Source organism: Dermochelys coriacea, chromosome 7 (genome assembly GCF_009764565.3).
Source record: "Dermochelys coriacea isolate rDerCor1 chromosome 7, rDerCor1.pri.v4, whole genome shotgun sequence".
NCBI classification, from domain to species: Eukaryota; Metazoa; Chordata; order Testudines; family Dermochelyidae; genus Dermochelys; species Dermochelys coriacea.
Genome location: NC_050074.1, coordinates 112470501 through 112477226, shown reverse-complemented (window position 1 = coordinate 112477226; position 6726 = coordinate 112470501).

Below are 6726 nucleotides of genomic sequence, written 5' to 3'. Positions count from 1 at the left end.
GCTCGGGGATTGCCGCGGCAGGGGAGAGAGGGCACATCCTTCACATTAGAAAGTAAGACTATTGATATTAAAATATGAGGTGTGCTTTTATTTGTAGAACAAAAAAAGTTTATTATTATTTAGGTTTTTTTTTTATATAGTGCTTTTATCCAAAGTGCTTTACAATAGTTAGCTAACAGTGCAAACAACATTTGGAAAGATCATTAAGTGGTCCACCGAGACCCTCAGCAATTTTCAATTGGTCCACGAAAAAAACAGTTTAAGAACCACTGCCTTAGAAAAGACAATGACAGATACTGATCTAGTAATATTCTATAAAGGCTACTGTCAATTTAAATACTGAAAGCATAAAATGATTTTTATCTTGATGTATTAACCTTAAATACATATTTCAAGACCCACCAGGATTTATATTTCATATAAAGTAAAGCGGGATTGTATAACCAATAGATGCTGAAAAAGGAGCCACACTTCCGGGGGAAAAACAGAGTAACATGCAACAGACAGATAAAGAGGGATCAAAGAAATGGAATGGATATGGTAAAATATTTAAAGTTGCTCAATTTGAGTCATTAAACAAAATGAATATTTTCGTTAGGTCTATTTTAATTCAAGCTTATACCACATAACAAAGGGCCCGATCCTATAAAGTGCCGAATATCCTTAACTCCCATCGATTTAAATGGGATTTAAGAGCTCTCAGTATCTTACAGGGTCAGACCCCACAACAACAATATTTATGCTAATAAAAAACAAACAAGTGGTGAACCCATCTCTTTATGACTACCATAAGCTACAAAGAACTTAAGTTTCAAAATGATACCCTTCAGCTTTCTGGGACTTTCTTCTCTAGCCCTAAGGATAAGAACAGCCATACAGGGTCTCACCAATGGTCCATCTAGCCCCATATCCTATCTCTGACAGCAGACAGTACCAGAACTTCAGAGGGAGTGTATAAAACAGGGCAATTCTTTAGAGATCCACCCTGTCTTCCCCTCCTGGCTACTGGCAGTCAGCGGTTTAGGCTGCCCCGAGTATGAGATTACATCCCTGACCATCTTGGCTAACAGCCCTTGATAGATTTAATCTCCATGAATTTAATCTAGTTCTTTTTCGAAACCAGTTATACCTTTGGCCTTCACAACATCCCATGGCAATGTGTTCCACATGTTAATACTGTGTTTTGTGCAAGAAGTACTTCCTCTTGTTTGCATTAAACCTGTTGCCTGTTAATGTCATTGGGTGACCCCTGATTTTTGTATTGTGGGAAAGGGTAAACACCACTTCTCCATTCACTTTCTCCATAACATTAATGATTTTATATAGAACTCTATCATATCTTCCTTAACTGAGTCTTTTCTAAGACGAACAGTCCTCATCTTTTTAGTCTGTCCTTGTATGGTAATTGTTCCATACCCTTGTTCATCTTTGTTGCCCTTCTATGAACTTTTTCCAGTTCCACTATATTTTTTTGAGGTAGAGCAACCTGAACTGGACATACTATTCAAGGTCTGGGCATACAATGGATTTATATAGTGGCATTATATTTTCTGGCCCCTTCTTAATAATGCCTAACATTCTTTAGCCTTGTTGACAGCTACTGTGCATTGAGTGGAAGTTTTCAGAGAACTATCCATGACAACTCCAAGATCTCTTTCTTAAGCAGTAACAGGTAATTTAGAACCCATCATTATAGGGGTGTGGGAGGGTGTTGAATTTCATCTGCCATTTTGTCGCCCTTTCACCCAGTTTTGTGAGAGCCCCCTCTAACTCTTTGAAGTCAGCTCTGGATTTAACTGTCTTAAATAATTTTGTATCATCCACTTCACTGTTCACTCTCCATCCCAGATCATTAATGAATATGTTGACCAGCACAGCTCCCAGTGCAGCTCCTTTGGGGATGGGGACCCCACTGTTTACCTCTCTCCATTGTGAAAATGGACAGCTGATAGCTTCCTCAAACAACTGAGTCCTATCTACTGTGTACTAAAACCAAACTGTAGTTTTAGTTGTAGTTCCAGACTAACAACTAAACAAGTTTGCTGCAACACTAAACCAAAGCCTTTTTTGTTTTGCTAGTCTTTTACTACATGACAGATTAGTCATATTTTTCCTTCATTACATATGTTACTATACTCATGCCAAAAAATTTCAGAGCTCTGATAAATGTTTAAAAAGGAAGGCCTCAGTTGTCAAATATCCAAATTATTAGGAAGGTTAGATTTAAAAAGTTTTAAGATAAAAGTCTACCAAAGAAAACAGGTGAACTATCTTTTAAATTACAAAAGCATTGGAGACATAGAGTGTAAAGACCTTTTACACAGCACAATTACCAATCAGCAAATAAAGCAGTTGCTGCATGATTATGACTAAAAGACAATAGAAGGCTTAGATTTTAAAAAAAATAATCTTCACTTTATAACCCCTAGGGATGGGATCCAATAAAGACTTTCCAGATGGAATTACACAAAATTTTGGATGTGAGACTCAAACAGAGATATCACAATGCTAATAGCTGGCTTCCTTTATAAGGGACATCTGTTGAAAAGTTGTTTACATTCCTACCAAAAGGCTACAACTCTTACCCCAGACAATGTTAGCTTCACTGGAGGATTAAAGTCACTTCCTGATGCTATTATTTAATATTAGCCTGTTTGCTTAAATTCAGAGATCTACTGTGGATTTTTGTTTCTCTGCAATAACTAACAATTTATTAGGTAGTGATGTCATTTTATTTACTTCAGTTTTGAAATACGGAACACTTTCAGTCTGGAAAAACAATGAGCCAAGTTCTTCACTGACACTTACATAAATCACTGAGATTACACAGGATATAAATCTGCACAATAATCTGGTCCAATTACTTCAAAGTAAAATCACAAAATGTTACTGGAAGTATAAATATTTTTCACTCTTAACAACCGCAGTAGCAATAGTTGAATTAACCAATCATTTGGACAAACATAATTTTGCTGATTTGGCAGCACTATTTTAAACATTAACAAAAAAACATGTGGGTGTTGGGCATAAAGAGCACCCTGAAATTACCATTCACAGCCACAAGATGGAGTCTGATATGACTGTATTTGTTTCCGTAGAATTTACCATGGGCCCAATACTGCTTCTATTCAAGAAAATGGGGGTGAGGGGAGTTGGGGGAAATAATTGACATGAATGCAAGCAGAATCAGTCCTGTATTTGTATTTGACAGTAGTACTGAACTGGCTGCTCAATCAATGGATTTGTTTGGAAGAAAATGATTTTAAAATTGTATTTCTAACTTTTCTAAGACAAAGCTAAATAAGGAACACCAGTATTTCATGTTTGTAAGGTATTTCTGCAGATGTAGGATATGCTGCATACAAGTTGTGCTTAAGCTTTTCACCCTGCAGGCCAAACATAATATTAAAATAGGTCCCTGGGCAACAGTTAAAACTTTGGGGCAGATTCTCTGCCATGTTCTAGTCCTTTTCCATGATCAGACAACACAAAGAAAGCAGAACCTACTCACAGAGCCTCTGCTGGAGATCATCAAGAGAAGGGGAACCTCCAAAGGATTTAAAGCTAGAGCACTGACTCCTATGCATCCCACCTTGCAGCCCATAGTATAAGGGACGAAGAGGGGTATATGATTAGACCATGCTTTAACCTGTGCCGCAGAAGAAAATCGGGGAGCCAGTGCATGCGCTGAGACAGAGTGGTGGCACTGGGGCTGGAGCAGTCTGGAGCTGGGTGCGGTGAGCAGCTGAGGAGACTGAGGGGGACCCTGGGCAGCGGGCCCAGCACAGGGAGATGCCTCAGCCAAGAGGCTCTGCAGGCCAGGCTTGGATCGTAACCCCGACAGGGTGGGGGCGACACTGGGAAGAAGGGTCCTACCACTTAGAGCCTGAGAGCGTGTGGCCACCACCAGAGCAAGTGTCCAACCCACGGCATCCCTGAGCACAGCCAGGGCCTGAAGAGAAGGCCTGGGACTTAAAAGGAACAGACTGTGAACTGCCCTGACATTCCAGAGACAGGTTTCAGAGTAGCAGCCGTGTTAATCTGTATTCGCAAAAAGAAAAGGAGTACTTGTGGCACCTTAGAGACTAACAAATTTATTAGAGCATAAGCTTTCCTGAGCTACAGCTCACTTCATGAAGTGAGCTGTAGCTCACGAAAGCTTATGCTCTAATAAATTTGTTAGTCTCTAAGGACCCACAAGTACTCCTTTTCTTATTCCAGAGACACTGTTTGTGATGTTCCCTGCCACAGAGCAGGGTGATGTGTTTCCTTTAACCTTTCCCATTTTCCCTTATTCTTTTTAAAATTAATTGTTGATTAAATAACTTGCATTTGCTTTAAATTGTATGTAATGGTCAGTGGGTCAGAGAAGTGCCCATTGCAGAGAGAGTACCCCAGAGTGGGGACACCCTAGTCCCTGTCCTAGGTGACCACAGCAGGGTTGGGGGTCGAGCCCCTCAGGAATCCTGGGCCCAGCCTTGTTGGGGTTACAAGGACTCTGCCAGACTGGAGAGTGGAAGGGGAGTCCTCAAGGGCAGGGAGGCCACTGGGTAAAGGAAGTGGGAGCAAGAACTCAGATCCTTTCGCTAGCCCGCTTCACCAGGGTAGTGCAGAAGCCAGGAAAGTTCCCCACAATAGCGGGACTATTCCCCCGCTTACACTGTCATAAAACAATCAAGATAGGGAGAATGACCCACATTCTGTGTCCCCCAGCATCCTAGCATGAAAGGCAAGGAATTTCTCATGTGACATTCGGTTGGACAGAGAATATTTTTAAAGGCCAAAGACTATGGCATCTCTGTGTGGCTGTATTCCAGACTTCTGTTACGAATATAAAGAGGGGGTCCACAGCGTGCAACACTGAGAAAAAACAAAAATCCCAACCCATCCTCCCCCCCCCCTTTTTTTTTTAAAGTTATGCACATGCTTAAATGTACACAAGATCAGTACCTAATTTTAGACATGCTGCGGTGAATAAGAGCAATAAACAAAGGAGAAGAGAATAAGAGCAAGAAGCTACTCAGAGTTCATGTACATCCTAAAGGTTCCATTAATTTTTTTTTCATTTATAAATATTTCTAAATAAACATTTCAGGCTATCAAAATTATATTGTTTTTGAAAAAATCTGATGCTATACATTTAAAAATACATGCATTTAAATTGACAAGTGTTTTTACACTTAGCTCCACTTAGTAACAAAATCTCTTCTCCCCCCCGCCCCTTTCCTACACAAATTAGAATTTGTAGAGGAAACTTTACTACTGGCACAGCACCTTGATTACAAAAGGCAATTACTAATTCTGAAGTACATTAAAAAGACATGACCTGATTAGGGCATGATGATTAAAATACAGATATAGATTAAGATTAGGATGCACTGATATGACCTACAAAATAAAATTAAAGCCATCTTTGGGAAAAACTAACAATTTACAAAAGGTCTTATTCTTTCATGGCTCTAGTTAAACAGGAATGCATTTTACTTTTATTCTATAACATTTAGTTTGGACCCTGCAAACATTTACATACATATTTAACTTTGCACGAGTAGTCCCACTGAACTCAATGAGACTACTATGTGTACTTAAGCATGTGTGTGTTTGCAGAACTGAGGCCCAAGTCACAGCTACCAAGCTGAACTCTAAAGACTATTTCACTTCCCCCATCCTGAATTTCAAGACTTCTTTAACAGAGCTGTAAAAGGGCTTACTGAGCATTCTCAGACATTGAGAAATGCACTATTGTTAGATTCTGGCTTCCTCTCTTAAGAAGAACAATTCCTTTCCCATAATTTGAGACTCTGGAGCCCCGCCACAAAGAGCAGCTCTTCTAATATGTGACACGGAACACCATCCTGGCATACAGCAGCTTTCTCACAGTTTGAAACATGAAAGCCCCTGTTGCAACCATAGCAGTAAAGTCCTGAAAACTTCAAAGAATGGTTTTCATTTTATTTTCGCCTTGATCCCAGGATATTGTAGTTCTTTTTCTTGAATTTTTATAAAATAACTTGTCCGCTCACCTGGCTCAGGTAAGAAATAGCTATCTGAATTGCCAAAAGTTTCCCACTTCACTCATAGTTTCCATTTTTCCTTTGGCCTTTAGGTAGGAAGCTTCACTACTAAAACACTTTCCTAAATTCACCCTTGCGAACTCTTCCCTGTTTCACTTTGCGCCAATTTAAAAAAAAAAAATCCTTTCAGTTTTACATAAGATGGGTCAGGTTCATGTTTTCAAGTTTCATCAGAGCCTTATTTTGTTTAACAGTAGCTTGACTGTAATATAACATTTGGCTGAAGTTCTGTTTCATCCCGTTAACTTTGAAACATTGTACAACCATGACTACCACCCTTCCCTCCATGTGTTAAGATTACCTTCTGCCCCACCCCCAATCCAACCTTCTCCACCAGCAGTTCCCCCGCTAACTCCCCCGCTCTCTCCATCCAATCCCTATTCTCTCTGCTGCCCCCCAAAACCACCAGCCTCCCCTATCCAGCCACCTCTACTACTGGGCTCCTCTTTTCCCACCCCTCAACCCAGCTTCCTTCCTCTGCTCTAACCTCAGGCTTCCCCACCTGATGGGCTGGTTCTGGGGCTTCTCCTCGGCTGCACAAACCCCAGTACAGAGGTAGGAAGTGAGGTGGCCAGGTGGGGGGGGGGTAGGTGTGACAGAGTGAGCGCAAGGCTGCTGCTAAAGGGGGAGGAGTCAGTCTCAGTGAAGAGCT